Raw genomic sequence first — 22,409 nt, forward strand, 5'->3', positions numbered from 1 at the left:
AAATTTTAGGTGAAATTCAAGTATTCTGTGTGGGAAAATAAAAGCCTCAGTCTTTGTTACTGAAGAAGCTCTGAGGCATTTTTTTAAACTCCATTACTTATATGGACTTCTGGGTTGTTCTCCAGTTGGTGGGACCTGATTCAAAGAAGAGGAGGTGAGAGGTCAACGAAGCACAGTGACAAGTTCTGCCGCCAACGAGATAACCTAATTCACTGAACTGGATTACGGAGTCCGGTGGTTGGAACATTGGAATTTCCTCGAGTGTGGGAAAGAATACTAACAAAATCACACATCTGTGTTCTTAAATCCAAGGTAAGCCTTTTATTGTCTCTAATTTTATCAGACCCTTTTGGGTGAGTCCACTTATGTGTCACGTATGGCTGAATCCAAATGTTTTTCTCGTTCTGATCATGGATGCTTACCTGGCTGGGAAACATGTAATCAACAGGAATAGGTTATGTATCAGCACCTTAGACACCAAGCAACAGACAGCCTCCTTCATTCACTACGTACCAGTGTTCCCCGTCATTTATTTGTCCACCTGTGCACTGATACATCCATCTCTTCATTCAATGAGCAGTGAAGTATTTTGCTAAGTAACGTAGGGGTTACAACATTAAAGGTGACTTAGATCCTACCTAGAGCTCAGATTATCAACGGAGATAATACTTTACATAAATATTTATAACACAAGAAAAAAACGGTGTGTTGGTTTGTGGATGATGTGGCATTTGAACCAAGTTTTGAAGGACAGGAAAGGATGGGGAACTGAGGAGACTGAAATAGCAAAAGAAATAGAATGGCTTTGGGAGCTGCATGTAAAATTTTCATAGGCCTAGTGAAGCACCAGTGCAAGGGATGTACCAAAACTTCGTATAAATGAGTTTAATGAGCACTAGGGTACCTGATTCAACTGCCAAGTGGCTGTAGGTGGTAAGTGAGCATTTTGTAACAAATATTACCTTTATGTAACTACTGAGCAGCATAGATCAAACCCAGCCTCCACATAGGAGCCCTGAGGTTCAGATACTAGTTTATGCGGAAATAGGATATAACCACTATTTAAAAATTGTTTACCTTTTTTGTCTTGTCAGATGTAAAAACTGTCAGTATCTAGTCAGAGACTCCATTCAGGGTTTAAACCACAAAGTGACATGCCATTGAAGTGTAATGCAAAAGCCTTCGGGAAAAAGAGTCTGAGAGATGATAGCACATTTCCTAGCACAAAACAATTAGAAACCTGATGCACTGAGATCCACGAAGTCCCCTTTTCTTTTGTTAGTTTTACCAAAGAAACCTGTAAGATGGCAAGTTTTCCCTTACACTCCCCACCTTCTCCCTCCCCCATACCCCCAGCAGGATTATAATCACCCTCTGTCCCAGATCCCTGTTGTCTTAAATACCACCCTACAGTCCCAGTCACATCGTATTATTAGTTAGTCTGGTAGGGCCACTGTCTGCAAATAATGAGCATATCTTGAAAGCAGGAACTGCATTTTCTGTTTTCTGTGCCCTGCACCAAGCACGCAGTCAGTGTGCAATGATGTTTGTGAAGAAGTGAATGACTTAGTGATTGGCATGAGAGGCCTTGTATAATGAGCATCCTATCCAGCTTTGGTAACAGGATCCCTCAGTCAGTGGAAGAAATCCTACATTTGATAAAGGTTCAGAACTATGTGGAGAATACCTGAAGACTCCACAAAGTGTCTGATAGGGAAGAAGGAGACAGGAAAATGCTTTGAGTGGTTTCCACATCTTGGTCTCCTGATAAGCCATCACACTGCAAATAAAGAAACTAGGTAAGAATTAGCCTGGAAGACAGAGGCAGCCTCCACATTTGGTGGGTTCTAAAACTAAGTAAATCTTTTTCCTTTTTCTGTGTTGTCTTTCTAATTGTGCATTACTTCCATCTAGATACAATTTCATGCATTTCTACCTAGTGGAAGACACACTGTAAGCCATATAACTGAACCCTATGAATCAAGTCCAATCTAGACAGTGGCAGGAGTATTTTCTCCAAATATGCATCGGGGGCCGTTCCAAATGTCTGGATGATGCATGGTTCTGTATTCTGGCAAAAAGATACTACAGAATCTTGCAAAATTGGTAGGGATAACTCCAGACCCTAACAATTTCAACCTCTACATGGTGATAATAATTCTTTTTTTTTTTTCCAAAAAAAACGAGGAAGGAAAAAAATCAAACATGTGCCTGTGTCTACCTCATGAATTGTGGGAAGAAAAGAAACAAAGAACAGAGGCTATGACTTGTGCAAAGCTTATTTTTTCCTCCTCCAAACACAAAATATTGTTAACAGCCCAATCTTGCTGTTCATATGGAAGAGAGGGAAGAAAGTGTCCCTGGAACTTACATGTTACCTCTTTTCTATGATGAAGAGTTCTTGGGGGTTTTAAATGTTAGACGTGTCTCTTAGCTTGAAGCAAGACCCTGAGGTTCAAAATACTTTTTACAGATACCAGTGGCTGGGTGTCCCTGAGACAGTCACTTAACCTCTCATTTTTCTATTGTTCTTAAATCATGATAGTGCTAATTCACTTGTTAATTATCTAGTAAGTTTTAAGGCTGAATTAAAAATACAGAGTGTTTTGCAAACATGAAGAAAGATGCAGTCGCTTTGTAGGTACAAACTCCATCTACAAATTCTACCTCTAAAGCTGACAACAAGAAATAGGAAATGTTAATGCCGGGAAATTTTTGATAGAATCACCACAGGATCATTTGAGATCAGGCTTTCAAAATCTTGCTTTAATCTACCCCCTCAAGCTTTTCTTCCTTTCCTCCCCATATTTCCAATAATAATACTTTACATTTGAGGAAGTTTCTGCTTTCACACGTATTCTCAAGGTAAATGAGATGGCAGTGAAACGCCCTCTCACCACAGCGCTCGGCGTCCTGGAGGTATTCAGCAAATGTCTTGTCAGTTTCTTTTCCCCTTCAATGATTCACAACATTCGGGAACTTCCCTGAAGTCCTATAGCTAATGGTAAATGGCCAAATAGGGACTCAAATGCAAGTTCTGAGATGCTAAACTTTAGCACCCCATTTCAGGGCATCACCATTACTTCACATGTCTTTCTGCCATCTGGGTAAGCAACAATTGAAAAACATGGAAACTTTCTTGTGACCCATCCCTCTGTAACATTCCTTTAGTAGTGCTTAACTCTCCCCAATGAAAGTTCCTTGAAAAGCCTTTCTTCCTTGGTTTCTATGACTCTGATTGAGGGATTATGATGAACATCAGATACTCCCCTTTGGGTTGATGGTAGGAAGGCAGGAGATTTTGTAATGATCTCAAATACAAAATAACCTGAAACATGTTGCATATGAAATTAGCCAAAAAGATCTGTGACTCACATAATGGTTCCATTGACTCTAGGAAAGTGTAGAATTTCTATCACGTTGGAAACCAAAATCAAAGATCAACTCTAAATGTCATCTTCAGAAATCTACTGGCAGCTCTTCAGACTGTGCCTCAGTATGTAACGTTTTTTTCTTTTTTTTTTTTTTTTTGCGGTACGCGGGCCTCTCACTGTTGTGGCCTCTCCCGTTGTGGAGCACAGGCTCCAGACGCGCAGGCTCAGCGGCCATGGCTCACGGGCCCAGCTGCTCCGCGGCACGTGGGATCTTCCCGGACCGGGCACGAACCCGTGTCCCCTGCATCGGCAGGCGAACTCTCAACCACTGCGCCAGCAGGGAAGCCCTGTAATGTTTTTTTCTATCTGACCCCGGTGCTGTTCATCCTCCGACTTCTCTGGATTCTTCCATCTGAATCTCTTTCTCTAATTTACGTATTTCTGCCAGCCCCCAAAATGGAGATAATATCCCCAAAGTTCTGCCCTCCTTTCTCTCATTGTCCTTCATGGTTCAGCAATCATCTTAAAACAAACGATTCCTAAAGTAAAAGCCCTTTCTTTGAGCATAAGGGAGACCTATATTTCAGACTGCTCTCAGGTTTCTCTAGAAATAAACATATACCAAGAATAATCAACATCTTCTCTGCTCAGATTCGGGTCATTCAGGTCTAAAATTTAAGGATCAGCTTGCATTGTTTTTGCCTTTTGCCCTGCACAAAAACAAATTATAAATTTCTATGCATTCAGTTTCTACAATTTTATTCATCTATCCATCAGTGGTGTGCCAGAGCTGGCAAAAGTCAGTTGTTAAATTCTCAGAAATCCTGCTTAAATAATTATATTAAAAATAAAGGTAACACTCAAAATACATTGCTTCTTAATTATTTTACATTTATGCCCTTCAGGTGAAAATATTATATAATGGTATGCTACTGAGTATCTCTCCCCAGCTTTTGGATTCAGTGATGTCATATTTGTAGCCTGGAATCTGCCACTGTGGGAGTACTTACACCAACATAATTGACCAATACTATTCCCTACCTCCAACCCCTGCCATCCCAAGCTGGTGGTTACATATTACCAGCACAGAGACTATCCAAATTCATCTATTCGTACCACCACCCAGGGACAGACAGGAAATGCTCATTACTTTGTTCTTCCATCCTCATTTGCTATACTATACTCTTTCGTAAGATTCTGCAGGCTACTAGCCCACAAATGTTTACTGAGTGCCTATCATGTGCTAAGATATCGGGGAAGTGGTGAACAGAAAAAACATGATCCTTGCCTCGTGGAGATGGCAGTATAGTGGGGGAATTTGATATTAATAATCATATGAATCAATATATAATTATAAATCTCAACAACTGTTGTGATGTGTAGAATCCTGGAAGAGCACCTTTGAGGAAGTGTCATTTAAATTGATAGCTGTTAGGAACTGGATTGCGTCTCCTCAAAATTCATATGTTGAAGCTCTAACCCCCACTGTGACTGTTCAAAAAGAGGGTCTTTAGGGAGGTAATTCAGGTTAAATGAGCTCATAATGGTGGGTCCCTAATCCAGTAGGGCTGGTGACCTTGTAAGAATATAAGAGACTCCAGAGATCTCTCTCTCTGTGCACAAGTATGCAGGAAAGGCCGTGTGAGGACACAGCTAGAAGGCGACCATGGTAAATTAGGCCAAGAAGAGGGGTCTCACCAGAAACCAACCCTGATGGCACCTGAGTCTCATACTTCTGGCCTCCTGAACTGTGAAAAAATAAAGTTGTATTATTTAAGGCCCTCAGTCTGTGGTACTTTGTCATGGCAGCCCTAGCGAACTAATACAATACCTAAAGGACAAGGAATGGTTTGCTGAGTGAAGATGGGTGGGAAAGCTTTTGAGGAGAAAGAATATCCCAAGAAGAGACCCTGGAATGGAAAATAGCTTAGTATATTGGAGTAATTAAAAGGAAGCCAGGGTGGCTGCAAGGCAGTGAGGGAAAAAGGGCATGTTCTACACACTTATTTCCCATTTTAAGGACTGTTTAAAATTTTTATTACATCTATAACTCTATTAACAGCAATTGTTTAAAATAATTCTGTTTTACTCGTTCATAGTTTACCTTTATGACACGGCTCATCTATTCTTGAGTTCTTTATTTTGTTACATGTACTGGTTTGCTAGACTACGTCTTTGAATAATGCTTCATATAAAATATGTGTGGGTAGTATTATTTCTGATGTCTTGTATATCTGAGAAGCTCTTTATTTGCCTTTACATAGGGCCAGCAACTTGGCTATGTGCAGGATTACCGGGCTCCAATATTATCTTCTCAAACTCTAAATATATTGCTCCACGGTCTTCCTTTGTATTTTGAAGAAGTCATAGGCCAGTCTTATTTTTTGTCTTTTAGTAGCAATTCTACCCCAAGTGCTTGTGGGTTTTTTCATTAACTTAGAGGTTCAATAGTTTCATCTGGATGAGGCACTGGTCCCATCATTAAATCTGCATGGCTCTCAGGTAATAACAACACTTTTACTATAAGAGTCACACCTTTCCCTCAGAACCAGGAGATTTAAACATATTTTAAGCTTTCCCACCTCTGGGCTTTTGCTTATGCAGGCTCTCTGTCCTCCTTATTGTGTCCACATGTTGATATCTACCTTCCTTCAAGACTCAACTCACCTGCTGCATCCTCGACCAAGACTTTACCCTTGGTTTATTTCTCTTTGGATCCTTATGACAATTTATACCACTTTATTGGCAACTGCCATACCTTATTTTTGTTTTCTGGTTATTATCTTTATGCCAGTTGATACTCTCCTTTAGGGGAAGAACAACAGCTTCCTTGTCTCTATTGCGTTTGACAGTTTCTCCTGGCAATTTCCATGCCAGGGAATACAAAGGTGCTCAACTTGAGTTGCAAATTTTTAAAAAACGTAAGTTTAAAAATGTTGTCTTCTTCTGGATCAATAGCATGTACAGGAACATTCCCCCAAAGGCCCCTGCATGGGAGTATTCCTTTGCTACATGTTTATAAAGATAAAGGGAATTCTTATAACTTGATGAGATGGAATCAACCTGTGCTTATGTTTTACTCCAGTTGCTCATAAATAACAAACCTCAGGCACCACATTTTTCTTAAGAAATTGAACGTTGAACATTCAGAGCTTTTAAAAGAATGCCAGCCTACTTTTGTTTGAATTTCCAAGTTCCCGCAGCAGCACACATTTTACTTCCTTCTCCAATTTGCTCTATTTTTCACCCATCAGTATCTGAGTGCAGTGTACCTATCAAAATGAAGAATTGCAGTTCTAAAAGCAAATGCATTTTTCTTTGATCCTGAAAAACTTAGCTCCTCATGGCGGCGATAATGATGGAACCCTATTTAGTGCTGTTTGTTTTTCATCATTTCAACAGCCTTCAACGTGAAACATGATAAGAACAGCAAAACTGATAAACCACCCTTATTTTTATCTATCTTCTGTCGGAGTAGTTGCCAAGCACAAAGACAGATTTTTCTACATATCTTTGGGAAAAAAAGAAGAGTGCATAACCCTGTGTTTCAGGCTGAGGCCAGCACAATTTGGGACACTTATTATGTTACAGAAAATTCCAGCAAGAAGGGAGGAGGACAGCACTTTTAAATCGAGTCTAGGATTAGGTTGGTCTCTGTTACCCTTGGAGTAAAACCAACTTTCTAAGTTACCTTCGGGTGAGGACAGTAATTCCACTAAGGTAAACCAAATTATTGACAAACTTTTGCCTTAAAAAAAAAAAAAAAAGGTTTCAGTGAGTGATAGACATTCCAGTGTTTGCAAGCTGAAAAACTAGGCAATCCACTAAACAAACACGCCTACTAGGAAATTGTTATTACTTCACTATTAGCATTCATCCAGTTACAACATTTGTTTTCAATTTCTAAAAACATGATTGAGTTAGTCCCAGGAGTTGAAATATGCTTAATGTCCCGTGATGTGATACCGTAGTAATGTGCAAAAGGAAAACATTAAGAGGCACGAGGGGGCTATTTTGTACTAAAGTCATTCTGGGTATGTGCTTAAAAGTTGGCTTTCCTGATTAATCTGGTGGAGTTTTAATGCTGACCCTTTACTGATACTTCAATGATATGGCAAAGAAAGACAACAGAATTAGAAGATTTTACAGATCATTTAGTTGGGTGCAAAGACAGTACAATATGGCCCCCAAATCATGGTGAGCATTTCATACGTATATCAGCTCGTGCTTTGATTGGATATTATAGTTCAGAAAAAAGAATGGCATTTATGAACTGCAAGACTATTAAAAAAGGAATCTAATAGAATGGATTGAGTTTTATGACTGAGACTTATAAGATTAATCAGATGACTATCCTGATAAAACTGAGATGTGATCCTGATATGACTGCTGTTTTGAAACTCTTCTCTTTTTTTTGACAAAAATTAACATTTAACTTAATATACAGCTATACTGGGCATCTCTAGAATATTTAGGGCTCTCTACAAAAAACAGACGCATAACTGTTTTAGTATTACATCCTCTGGCATCTCTTTAGAATGACCAGAGAAATTATACAGATTTCTTGGATATAAATATTCATCTGCCTAATTCACTTTTATATATTATTATAAAATAAAAACTAAAAAGATATCTTTGGACAAACTGTCATTGAAATGCAGTAGAATATATCCATGCTATTAAGTAGTTGTTTGCGAGGGCAGTTTTGCAGTGTTTGTGAAAATTTTAAATGCACACATCCTTTGACACACACTTCTAGAAATCTCTCATGGAGGTATAGTACACATATGCACAGAGAGTTTTAGAAAATGATTTTCATTGCAGCATTATTTGAAATAGCAAATTATTATAACTAAGGAAATGGTTAAATAAACTACAGTACATAAATACTGAGAATACTATGGGCAGTTAAAAGGAGGAGGCAAATCCATGTATTGACCAAGAAAAAAATAGATTTCTAAATATGTTGCAGAGCAATATATACATCATGATAACACTTATATTTTTTACAATTCCACACAATACAGTTATATATTGAATATTTTTATATGCATACCTGTTGATTCATGGAACTCGATCTCCAAAGATACACAAATGATACCAATAGTTGTTACCTCTTGGTGGAGAATGGAATCGGTCATGGAGATGGTAAGGAGGCCTTTCACTTTAGATGAAATGTATGATTTTTTTTTTTTTTTAGCAAGGACAATATAATCAGTAATAATGGAATTAAAAAGAAATATAAAACAGTGGGTAAACAGTTACTATTATAAAAATATGAAAGACTAGTGAACAGTTGAGGATCCAAAGAAGTAGAGAGAGAAGATGGAACCTCATTCACTCTAGCTTGGGAATACTGCCCAGAGATGGATTCTCAGGAGAAGTCAGGGTGATGCTGGCAGCCCTTTGCAGCCTGGACTTGATCGTGCCATCAGCTGCTGGCCTTCAGCACAGAGAGGAGAATTCTTAGTACACAGTTAAAATAAGCAAAAGTTAGGATGAGACCATCCAGTACACTGATCACTCTAGAAAGAAAAAGTGCATTACACTCTTAGGTGGCATCCTCTGATGATCAAAAGTTCACTCTTCATCAGCAGAGAATAAGCAGAGACTAAGCATAGAACAACTGACCTGACAAGGATCCTAGTCTATAATATTGAGAGGTCAAGACCCATCATATTCCCTCAGGGCATTTTATTTTTCCAGATGGGTGAAGGGGGATTTCTTAAAATGAATTACGCCTATAAAAACCAAAAATCCACATGGGTCTAATCTGACTTTTTCCCCCAAATATATTGACTCAAAAATCCTCCAAAGACTTTTCTGTATAATCTTGGCTCTGTCCCAACGTTATCTGCCAAACACATTCCTTATTATTCTTAAAATGTGATGCTCAAGATAAAGTAGAAGGCTAATATGTTTATATAAAGAACACCTGAATATGCCATAGCAGGTTTTATTTTACAGATGGATAGAGGAGGCCATTAGGCAGAGATAAAACAGACTCAGCTGGTTCTTATAATTGGTAGTTGACTTGAATCTGAATGAGGTCAATTGAGTAATGCTATGGAATTATGAGGAACTATATCTTTTTCACTGAAATTTTCTTTGTAAATGGCCATATCGGTTCAATCCATATTCTAAATTTTGTTTGGAATGACACAAAATTATCCACATTTTGAGAGTGGATACAACCATTAACGAGGGCTGCCAAATAAAACTGCACAGGTTGCGTGCTGCTCAACCCAAAGAAAGTACCAATCATGTAGATTACGATGTTTACAACCTGTTCAGATCACACAGCAGGCTCACCATTAGCAACATAAATGCTGTTACCCTTGTCTCAGGTTAAAAGAGAGTCAAACAGAACAGCTACTGAAAGGTATTTGGAAAATATTCACACTTTAGCAACTTTATTTCGATTGTTTTGCAAAGTATATCTGTGTTTTCCCACACGGACGAGATTTGGGGGGGTCTGGTTTTGTGTTTTTGCTTTTTTAAAATGCGATTATCTTCATATAAACATAAATTGTCCAGTGGTTTTCAAGGCTCTTATCAGGGGTTACAAATTGGTAGCTCTGTTTTATTTAGTCCTTTTGTTTGATTCACACAAGGTTTTTTAAGGCAGTGAGAATCTCAGTCTCAGTACAATTTACCGAATGTCAGGGTCTGCTTCACTTATTTGTATCATCCTGCAGTCCTTCAGCAGGCCTTTGTGTTGGTGTTTCCAGAGGCCTGATCTGGCTTCTTAAACTCACAGGTTTCTGAATTAATGCATCAGTACTGCTCATTGCCTCATCTAACTCCTCAGCCTACTTAGATTTTTTGAAGGAGGAAACTGAGACCTAGGCAGGGTTAGGAATTTGACCAGGATCATGTGACTGTTATTAGCAGAGCTAAGACTTGGGTCCCTGTCTCCTCTTTCCCAGACTCATGCTTCTAGCAATGGAATTTTATTGAAAACAAGACGACAGTTTTCCTTAGAGCTCCCAAGACCGACCCAAGGTCCATGATTCTATCGATTTAGGCTGCAACAATGTTGGTCCAAAAAGGGTCTAAGCTGTGCCTATAACTGTCCTTTATTAATGAAACGTTAGCTCTCCCATGCTATTCAACTCCCCGAAGAGAAAGGAATTAAGTGGCTTTTGAAGCATTGTCAAGATAGATGTTCATGTACCTATGTATGAACTAGTTATACTGATGTCAGCTCTGTTTCAGATAGATGGATGACTTTCAGTAAGTGTAGTATTCATACATGATGACTACTTAATTAGTGAAAACTGGTATTAAGTGTATTTAGAATGCCATAATTGTCACATTTGAGGATAGGAGTAGAAAGGAGAGGGTTTGCCTCTCATTCAGGGTAATAGTGGAAGATGGAAAACAGTCACAAGACTGTGACACCAAAGCGATGAAAGGTAATATAATTCAATTCAATAAATTCAAAATGAGAGATTCCTCTCCTATGTATCAATCACCATGTGATGTATCAGTAGGCATTTATGCATTATATGTCTATCCAAGTGATCTGTACACATACCTAGGCAGTATTAAAACATACATTCCTGCGCCCTGCCCTAGAGATTCCAGTTCAGTAAGTCTGGAGAGGAACTCAAGATTGTGCATTTCCAACAAGCTCCAAAGTGACGCTGATGTGCTGGTTCATGGGCCATACTTCGGGTAACAAGGCTACAGAGGCACTCCTCTTCTAATATTTTTATAAGTAATTGAGGGCCAAAAGATTATCAAATATACTCCTAATTATCTATGCATGTGTGTGTATATGTGTGTTCATATACATAAATTAAAGAAAAAATTTTGATCTTTCATTCTTATATAGGTTTTTTTAACCTAACTGACTTAAAACTTAAATGCAAAGGGGAGAGCACAAAGTCTGCTTACAAAAATGTGTGACTTGCTTTTTTTTTTAAAGGCCAAATACTTTACTATCTCCAGATACCTGAAAATGCATGGAATTATCTTGTAATAAACCTCAGATGCCAAAAGCCCACCTTGCAAGTTTTCTTTGCAGGAAACAACCCCAATACGAACAAATCAGATACCGTGTAATAGACCCAAAAGTATTTTTTCCAAAGACAGAAAGAAAAATATCCAAGCAATAGAACCCTGATTGGAAAGACACAATTCAAAGATAACAGAACTATTTTTAAGCTTCATTTTATGACCGGGGGCACAGCAAAATACTTTGAAACAGAAAGTGTTCATGCTGATTACATGAAATCAAAATACACACTGTTCAAAGGCAGCCAACATTAAAAAAAAAATATATGCAGCTTAGTTTATGCAGTGAATTTGAGTGTTCTTTCAGTCTGGGAATATTTCAAAATACACTGCAGGTACAGCTGAGAAAACTCAGTGATACCCCTGTCCAGATCTCAGCTATTTGGTTATAAAAATATTTTCACATTTCCTGCAGATGTCTAGATTCCTTTCTTTGCTAGTAATTTTAATTCGGAACTCATTATTGACAGCTGTTTGTTCTGATAGAACCTAATTGCACTTTTACCAGACTCAGCTGTGAGGAGACTGATTTCTTTTCCCTTATAGAGTATATTATATATAAACACAGGCAGGAAAAAAAAAAAAACCCAATTAACTAAATACGTGTGCATCAAATGAATCATTGAGAGCACTGATCAAGTAATATCTCTAACTGCAACATAGGTCAAAGGAAATTACAGCATTTACAGTTTACAGTATTAAATATAATTATATAGAAATATTCATAAGCATTCAAATATAGGGATGATGAGTGGCAGCATCTGAAAATTTATTAAAGAAACTTATAAATTACTACATTTGAGTAACCGACAGGGCACTTAGTCTACTGAAAGATTGGCTCAAGGATATCTATATACCAAACTATATAGATAGAACCTGAGAAGCCTGCCATAACCAGCACTAGTCAGGAGGAATCAAACACGCTGTGAGGGGGCTTCCCTGGTAGCGCGGTGGTTGAGCGTGTGCCTGCCGATGCAGGGGACACGGGTTCGTGCCCCGGTCCGGGAAGATCCCACATGCCGCGGAGCGGCTGGGCCCGTAAGCCATGGCTGCTGAGCCTGCACGTCTGGAGCCTGTGCTCCGCAACGGGAGAGGCCACAACGGTGAGAGCCTCGCATACCGCAAAAAAAAACATGCTGTGAGATCACTTTGCTGTGCAGATAATCCTTTCTCTAGAGGGGAGAGTTTCTGGGGACACACCAACTCTTTTGCTCTACAATCACTGCTCTAGACAAGCTGCTTTCCTTAACCTTACCAGAAGAGGAATACAGGTTTGTTGAAGTCAGAGCTATTTCCTCTGGGAGATTCTCTTCAAAGGCAATGCCTCATTTTAGCAGCTCCCCAAGAGGTACATGAACAGCTTGGCAATGTTCATTGTATCAAATGCCTCAGCAGCCTCGCTCATGGAGTCTAGGCCAATCTGGGGACCCCAAGCTGCTTTCCTTAGTGGACTGGAATCCCCTGAAGAGGGGTAAACCAAGGGCCGGATTCACTAGAGACCATATAAGCAGCAAATATCGTGCCTTTGAGAAGAGCAACACCCGTTTTATTTCCTGTCTGTTTGGAGACAGAGGGAATGTGGTGATCAGAGATGAGCAAACTGTTCCTTAGTAAGGAACCCATTCAAAGAAAATGAACTTTTTCTTGACATCAGGGACACTGTATGGTGCTTCCCTTTCTGGGGGTACTAAATGCTTCTCTTTGCAGACTTAATCTACCTCATATAGGGAGGAAGATATTGGGAATGGGATGCTCATTACCCCGATAATTCTCCGGGATGCAGCATACATTTCCATGAACGCCAGACATAACGCTAATTAGAATGCAAGTCCCAGACTCAACATGTACAAAGCCTGTAAAGTATGTAAATGTAAAGTAAAGTAGCCTATGGGGCTGGGTACCCACAAAAATCTGATCCTCTCCCCCAACCAAGTAACTATGGAAACCATTTTATTTGGCATTTAAGAATACTGCCACTATGCTTTATTATCCTTTTTTACCTGCACAACACAGATTATACCATTTCGCATTGTTGTACGGCTTGGCCCGTGGTATCGCTTTGGATACTGATATTTTCGCTCAATGTTCACGTATCCATCAGATACCTGCTGAGTGTCTGTTTCCTGTGGGCATAGCCCAGAGGAGAGGGATGCAATGGTGAACTCCTATACACCATTTCTCATCTCATATCTCTAAGATTTGGATGTTACAGTCTGGGGAAGAAATTCAGTTTTTGCCCGTGGAATTACATACTCACCACGTTTAAAAAGCCAATTTTTTTCTTGAAGGTTCACTTTTTACTGGAATAACTGAAACATCATAAGTATTGGCCAAATTGAAAAAAACTATTTTATTTTCACGTAAGTGTGACAGGGAAAGTAGTCTGATGTGATATGCTTGTTTTATGAGGAGGCAGTTTAGCAAATGGAAAGAGCGTGAATTTTACAGATTAAAAATCTGGCTTTTCCAACTGCAAGATGTATGATATTTCATCATTTATTTATCCTCCCTCAGTTTTCTCATCTGTAAAATGTAAACCCATTCCTTAAGGTTCCTATAAGGCTATTGTTGGCAAAATGTCTTTTAACTAACAAATTCTTGATAAATGTTAATTTCCTTACTTCCTTTTCCTATGAATTAAGGACCTAGAGTTGAATATTTGAATTCATTTAGCCTAATAGCAGAGGAGATATGCAGCCTTCCTGCTCCTACATGGTTTATATTAAAGACTTACACTGGTGCATTTATGAAACTAATATTCCATCTTATTTCTGATTTCTATCCTCTGAGGGAAAAAAAAAGTCACATACAACTGAACCAGATCTGAGACTTGGAAGGGACATTAGAGATTATCTAATCTGGTGGTTCTCAAAGTGCAGCCCCATGACCAGCAGCATCAGTATCATCTGGAAATTTGTTAGAAATGCAAATTACTTCCCTTACCTCAAGTAGCGATTATTGTTTGTTCCATCATTTGTTTCTTAATATGTGCATATGGATTAATTCATATTAATATGCATTTTCTTATCTGATCTCCATTTACCAACCAATCCACCCAAATTTCGCTTTCCTCCAAAAAGCCCCAGTCTGTTGCTCACTGCACCAGGTCTGCCGTAGGCTAGGAGGCTATTCTCTAGGATATCTATGTTCTTTTGTGATGCCGTGGTATTTATTCCAAAATAATCAGTTATTTTAGTTAAATAATTTAATTAAGAACATATTAAACTAATGAGATATGATTACAAAATAAGAGTTGTTTCTGTGAAAGCTAAGTTAAATGCTTTGGGAAGACTTACTAAAAGTGTTCCATTACTCCCTCAAAAATACAGTTGTGTTAGGCATTGGTAAGATAACTGTAAATAAATGGAAAATAATTTGTAAAAATCTAGGAGGATTCTAATACTTAAGTTGCTGCAAAACCATTAAGTTCTTTGTCTATATTAAATACACTAAATGTACTAACCATATGTCATACTCAAAATTCTTAGTCTTAAATTTAAAAACTAATGAATTAATATAATATACAATTATATATTTGAAGGTAATATTAACTGAATACATACTTTCTTAGGCTTCTTTGCCTTAATGAAGCTTTCTCTAAATGACCAAGTCTTAACTGGATACATACATCAAGGTTTCTTCTGAACGGCCTTGATTGTTTTAGGTATGTTCCATATAGGTTGCTATAAGCTCTTTGAGGAAGATGCCACACTGTTCCCTCTCCATACTCAATAGCTTGAAGCTCTGCACAGTTTAGTTTTAATAAATATTTATTGATTATATTTATCTATACATTTTTCTTTTTGCGGTACGCGGGCCTCTCGCTGTTGTGGCCTCTCCCGTTGCGGAGCACAGGCTCCGGATGCGCAGGCTCAGCGGCCATGGCTCACAGGCCCAGCCGTGGGATCTTCCCGGACCGGGGCACGAACCCGTCTCCCCTGCATCGGCAGGCGAACTCTCAACCACTGCACCACCAGGGACCCCCTATCTATACATTTTATTTACTGATTTACTAGACAATTACTCTTAGTAGTTCATGGTCCTGTTTTATCACCATGAGGCAAATTATCTCATATGATAGCACTTCCTAGAGTACTTTGAGAAAATTCAAGGTGGCGGCGGGGGCGGGGAGGGGGGGAGAGTTCCATGTTTAAATAGGTTTCAGAAATTCCCTCTTGGAAGTTCACAATGGAAATGATATTTTATAGGGCTGAGAAACTCTGTTGTAAAACAATTTAACTTAGTTTAACCCTTACTTATTTGACTATAGAAAATGTCTTCCACATAACATCCAGTAACAACTCAGGGTTTAAAGTGCATATACATTGATGGGGTATCCTGAATTTTCTGAGTGACTGGCCTTCTCATGTTCAAACCGTTAATTCTGTTTCCATAGACCCTGTTTATACTTCTTGTAGAACCCAGATTGGGTATGAAAATCATGTGTCAGATTACGTATGCCAATAATTGTTTGGGAACTGGTCAAATTCGGATTTGTAAAACTGCTATTTCTATTTCTCTTCTGTTTTCTTTTTTCTAAATCAGGTAGCTAATCATTTCTGAACCCAGCTCTACTTTCACAGATCAAAAGAAGTCAGCTTTAGTCAGGGGAGTATGAAGCATGGATGTTAAATAACAGTGGTAGGGCTTAGGATGGACTGAGCCTTAAAAAAAAAAACAGTTAATTTCAAAATAAAAGTGCTGACTTAAAAAAAAAAAAGTCTGTAAGCCAAAATTTACTAAGGACAGTTTTGGGAACAAGCTCTTCCTAGAGGGACATGGTTTCCATAGTCTGGAATCATTTTAAAACTTGATGCCATGTGACTTTAGACTTAGAAAAGCAGTGTGGGTAACAGATTCTAGTAGCATAAGAGATATAGTCCAGGAGTACTTAACCTGGAGCTCAGAAAGTGGTAATGAGTGCCTTTTACATTAAATATGTCCATGGAATTTGAACATTTGCCTGAGATAAGGCTGCTCAGGTTATTAAAACCTCAAATGTTGAATAGCAGTTATGTAATGAGTTTCTTTTGAAAAACAGAAAGTGAACTGCCATTTAATAAACACTGCCTGAAATGTTGATAACTGAAGCTGGGTGATAGGTGCTTGGGGGTTCATTATACATTCTCTCTACTCCGTGGGTTTGTTGGAAATGTCCAAACTAAAAAAGAGTAGGGGGGGCGTCCCTGGTGGCACAGTGGTTGAGAGTCCACCTGCCGATGCAGGGGACACGGGTTTGTGCCCTGGTCCGGGAAGATCCCACATGCCCCGGAACGGCTGGGCCCGTGAGCCATGACCGCTGAGCCTGCGCGTCTGGAGCCTGTGCTCCGCAACGCGAGAGGCCACAACAGTGAGAGGCCCGCGTACCGCAAACAAACAAACAAAAAGAGTAGTTAAAATGGCCTCTTTTTAATCCCCCTAATATAAAGTTTTTTTCCAAATGTAGGGTCCCTCAAGGGTAAGAAATAACAAAGAAGAAGTTGTTTATAACCATTAACCTAGTTCTAATAGCTAAAATTCGACCTAAGTTTTTATGTCATAGCCAAACTGTGATGTGATGCAGCTTTAAAAAGACAGGTGGAACTAAGTGATAATTCCAGAAGTGCTACTTGATAAAATTATCCATATGGAAACATAGGCTGAAAATCCAGCAAAAGGTATGATGACCACCTTAGGAATTGTTGTACCTTTGTACCTTATGTATGCCACAAAGATTCATTCTAAAAAAGACATCCATGCAGAATTATTATCTCAGATTTTTAGAAATGTGTTTATTCCTAAGCCTTTAGGAAATATAAACACAACAACAAAGGCATATATAATGTACTGGACTCTTGTAACTCTTGTAACTGGACTACATTCACAGAGTTTCTTCCTGAATTCTGAAAAGGTTTTGCTAAGCTTGTGGCTTTACTATTGTACCCTACAAACCAGTAAGTTTGAGTTTAATTGAACCAAGACAACAAGTGAATTTCAGGCTGTAATACATCAGAGAAAATAGTCTGAAGCCAGGTCAATCATTTCCAGACACACAAAGGAGGGATAAAATGTTAACCATAGGTTATAAAGAATTTTTGTGGTTTGCAACATCATCAAATGTAAGTGGTGAGCAAAAGTCCAGACTTAGAAAGGCTCTCTGCTCAATTGATTAGAATTGGAGTTGGGTGTAGGTTGACAAAGGAAGGCTTTAAAATTTTCATTTGTATTTTTAACCTTCTGACCCCCTTCATCCATTTCCCTAACTTCCACCCCCCTTCTGGCTATCACCAATCTGTTCTCTGTATCTGTGAGCTTGCAGTGTTTTGTTTTTGTTTTCATTTTTGATTTCCACATATAAGAGAGATCATATGGAATTTGTTTTTCTCTAGAATGATTGATCACCTGTGAACCCAAGTTGGGACTGAATTTGAAGGTAGTCAGAGAAAATTTCTTATTACGCTTTCCATAAAACCACAAAATTCCTAACCATCACCATCACCATCATCATCACCGTGAGTAAATAAGCATTTAATCTACCAAATTTTATGCAGTTTTCCCTTGTAGAGAAGATGGCTCTAGCAAATGACCAGATTGTACTCTACTTTCCTAGAGAAATAGAAACTCAGTTAAGTGATTTGTATGGGCTCTCATAGTCTTAGGGCAGTAGAATATCTCTTAGTTTTCTATGTATGCAATTTCCATTTCTTAGCCTGAAAGCTAAATATGCGGTGAGAGTCATAGAATTCTGGTTTTTCTTAATAACACACACTTAGAAGGAAAGCATTAAGATCCAGGAAAGCATTAAGCTTCATTTATTACTTTGCACTTTTACATTCCCTACTATGTATGCACTACTTTAGGAAGAGTTTGACTTTTACTGGGGTTCTAGCACGTGTATGAAACATGCCTCATATTTTGAGATGATTTATGGTCCTCTTTTGTCCACATTAAAATCTGATAACCCTGGCTCTTGATAAAATTTAGAGGCTTACCGTTGTGACCTACTGAGGTTGCATCTTTTGTATATCTACATTCTATATTCATTTACAATATTCAACCTGAACTTCAAGGATAGTGTAATCAAAATCCTAGCATCCTCAAATAATCTGTCTTCAGGCAACAGGCAGGGCAACAGCCCTATCTCAGTAGCAAGAGGGGCTCTGCCCACTTAGTCCTGTTCTTTATGGACAGAGACCACAGCAGTGAGGTCAAAACTTACAGATAGAAAAAGGCACTCCAACCCACATCTCTTATATACAAATCTGGGGGTAGTTATGGATTCAAGAGGAAAAAACAAATCAGAAAATAAAAAACCAGGAGACAATGGCAAAAAATCAGGTAGCAGTTCTGGAAGAAATTAAATGGCCTTTTCTTCTCCTTTCTTACTTATTGCATAGATTGACAAAAGAACCTGTATTTTGGGTTACATTTGTGGGTGTTGTTCTTATCCCGTTCTGTGAAGGAAATGCATATTGTACCTAACCAGGCTGATGAGAGCACAGCAGTGAGAAATATAGAGGAGACCAACAGGGACTTTGTAGGCTCATCAGTTTCATATTTGGGCTGAAAGAAAGTTTTGATAGGATAGTAAGGGGTGGGTGTCCAGTGACATAGAGTCTTAAGACTATCCTCCTACCCCCAACCAGATATGTCCTATGTCCAAAAAGAACCTTTCTGTTAGCTTAATTTATTATCATTTAGTTTGTCTGCAGCACAGAGATCATTTATCCATGCAGGCTTTTCTTTCAAAAGGGATTCTCTTCTGATTCTGGTGTCACTTCATACGTTTCTGCAACGAGAAATTCTCTCAGCAGCTGTACTTACTTTAGAAATGCAAATGTACCTTGCTAATGCTACTTGTCAAGTAAAGGGTTTAAAAATACTTGCTAAACATTTGTTTATTTACATGAAAGATTTCAGAGTTTTGCACAGTTAGATTTCAGGTACAAAGCAAACCCTGTGAGTGTGTGAAGGAAACACAAGTGATCCCAGCAGATGGCATGGTCTGAGGCGAAGGGTTTGCAAGTGCAGTAAACAGCACAGATCCAAGTTGAGAAGTCTGAATGGCTATAATTGTAACACGTCTACAGTAGAAGGAAGAAGGTCATTTACATTATGTTAGGAAACATAAGGGCAGATTCTTATCTTATGTAAGTGTGTTACACAAAATGGGGATTTGGCACATGGGCTGCTATCGGACAATATACCACACAGTTTTTATTTCGGTTCCAGCAGAAAAACAATATTGACAAATTTCTCTCTCTCTCTGCTTCCTACTTTAATTCAATAGAAGAGGTAACAATAGCATCTGCTGTACTTGGCTGGAGCCTGGAATGAGGAAGCTGTAGATGATAAGCCTCCCAGGCATATGGCCACTATCAAAGCTCACGCTACTGCCATGCACAGCCAGGCTAGAGCTCCCATGGGAGCGGCACATACACAAAGCAGCCACTGCGAACCAGAGCAGGGCTGCCAAGACAGCATGTAAAGTCGTTTTTAGTGGCCTGAAGTGATTTCCACCATCATGGCTCCAGGCATCACTGCAAAGCAGGACGAGTTTCTCTCGGACATTCTCTCCTGCTCTCTCTTGGCCTTGCTCTACCATTTTCTGCTGCCCTGGCCTTACTGACCACCTGGGCGCCCAGCACATTCAGAGTACTCCCCAGCTACGCACTAGCCCTTTTGTCAATCAGTCATAATCATCAAGATCTGTCATACTTAATTGGCTCTAATGCATCAAAGTTATCTGCTCTGATCATCTTGGTTCCAACCATAGTGCCTCCTGCCATTATACAGGTGATTATTTTCCTAATTTAGCTAGAAAAAGTTAGGGACTCCTTAACCAAACTAATCTGAACACAATTAAAAGGACTATAATACACTGCGAAACGTATTGGACCAGCAGTCAGTAGACTTGAGTCCAGCAAGAGTCTATGGGAAAGTTGTCAACTTTCCTGGTCCTCATTTTATTTTCCTATCTCTGAAATTAAAGAGGAGTGGCGAGGGAAGGGAAGGGGGTGGGAAGGGATAGCGAGGAGAGGATGCAGAGAGAGAAACGGGGGGAGAGTGTCTGGGAGGCTTGAAATGTCCTTTCCAGGTCTACGATTCACTGTAAACCCTGCTCCCTTAGTTTTTGAGTTTAAGAAGCCTATTAAAACCCTAATAAATCCTAAATTACGGGAAGATGTAAAGGAAATATTTCTGAGACAGGATGGAATGGGAGTAAAGAGTATGAGTTTCTCCCACCACACAAGCTAAAAAAAAAAACTATTTCACATATTAAAAAAAAAAAAAAAAAACAACAACTCTGTATTTTGGGATATACTTGGGGGGCGCTTTGCTCATCTCATCCAGCCTCAGGAGGGAAATCCACAGTGGACTTAGCCAAGCTGATGAGAGGGTAGAGGAGGGAGAAGAGCTCCATCCGTCAAGTAAATAATGTTCAGCAACATGGAACTCAGTGGTGGAACAAATGAGGTCACACATTATTTGCTACTTCTCTCATCAAGAAGTAGAGTCTTGCTTCATCAAGAAACAAGGGCCACTCCTTGAATCTAAGCTGGCCCCTGCCTTGCTCTGGGCAAAAGAATGTGGTGGAAGGGATGATATGTGACTTCCAAGCCTTGGCCTCAAAAGGCCTCAGAAGCTTCTCCTTTGATTCCCAGAATCCTGAGACCAGCAGACCAGGATGAACGGCTGTGGGGCCAGAGAGGCCCCATTTTCTCAGTGCTTCTAGCTGACTGCAAAGGAGAGCTCAGGAGATAACAGCAGACAACCCCTACCCAGCCCCAAGTGGACCCACAGAATAGTAAGAAATAACAGGCTGTGGTAGTTTTAAGCCTCTAAGTTTGGGTTGATACTTGTAAGCAGTGATGGTTAAGTGATAGATATACCCTCCATTTCAGAAAGGATGCTGCCTCCTATGACACACAGATGTATCAGAAACAGAAATATGATTCCAATTAAAAAAAAAGGATGCAATGCTCAAAACCAACCCAAACTGAAAAAAAAGAATAGAGAAAATACTTTCTTGTAATAATCGTAATTCTCATAATCCTTGCCTTTCAAATACCAAAAAGAATTCCAGCAAGTAGCTCTTTAGCCTTTATCATTAAAATGAAAGAGCCACAGTTAATCATGGCCCATTTCATCTAGGTCATCTTTTTTACCTGCTTAGATATATACCATAGACACTACAAGCTCCACTTTGGCCAGTGAAAGTCTCAACTGCTGACCCTCTCTCAATGGAATGAAAGATAGAGAAGGATTTTTTTTTGGAGGGGGGAAAGTGGTAGAAGTATAGAGGGAGGTGAGATGGGAAGAGAGAGACTGCTCAGGCCTCTTGGAAAAAGGTATAGAAAAATATAAGTGAAAAGTGTTTACTTCACAAAAAACTTATCTTCAATAAAACCTGTGATTTAAAAACACAGTGTGCTGGGCTTCCCTGGTGGTGCAGTGGTTGAGAGTCCGCCTGCAGGGGACACGGGTTCGTGCCCTGGTCTGGGAAGATCCCACATGCTGTGGAGCGGCTGCGCCCGTGAGCCATGGCCGCTGAGTCTGCGTGTCCGGAGCCTGAGCTCCACAACGGGAGAGGCCACAACAGTGAGAGGCCCGCGTACCGCAAAAACAAAAAACAAAAAACAAACCCACAGTGTGCTATCCCAGGAATATCTATCCCCAAAAATCAAAGAGCAAGGGATTTCAGGACCTGCAAGCTTGGGCAGGGGGTCAGACATTATGACTCACTTTTCTTCTATCCATCTAATCTTTTATTTTGGCCTCCAGTAGATTTTGAAAAAGGGGCCAGCCACTGAGCCATCTGACACTTAGGGGCATTCCGAGAGCTTATTGTTTTAAACTGCCAGAATGCAAGACGTTCATACCAAGTATGGACACAAAGCAATGTGACTGATATCCTGGCAAAAACGGTCAGCATTGATGAAGCCCAAAGAGCACGGCTTTTAAAAGTAGCCACCTTTGGAGGCTGAAGATTTACTGCAGCAGTGCTGCCATGGTGCAAAAGTACTTTTGGAC

The 22,409-nt window shown here is 39.5% G+C and overlaps 1 protein-coding gene across 35 annotated transcripts in view; it reads right to left on the minus strand.

Moving 5' to 3' along the window:
• PTPRD (protein tyrosine phosphatase receptor type D) overlaps nt 1-22,409 on the minus strand; it is a 2,145,367-nt gene that overhangs the window by 15,288 nt on the left and 2,107,670 nt on the right. The window lies entirely within an intron of this gene.

This window comes from Pseudorca crassidens, chromosome 7 (genome assembly GCF_039906515.1).
Source record: "Pseudorca crassidens isolate mPseCra1 chromosome 7, mPseCra1.hap1, whole genome shotgun sequence".
NCBI lineage: Eukaryota > Metazoa > Chordata > Mammalia > Artiodactyla > Delphinidae > Pseudorca > Pseudorca crassidens.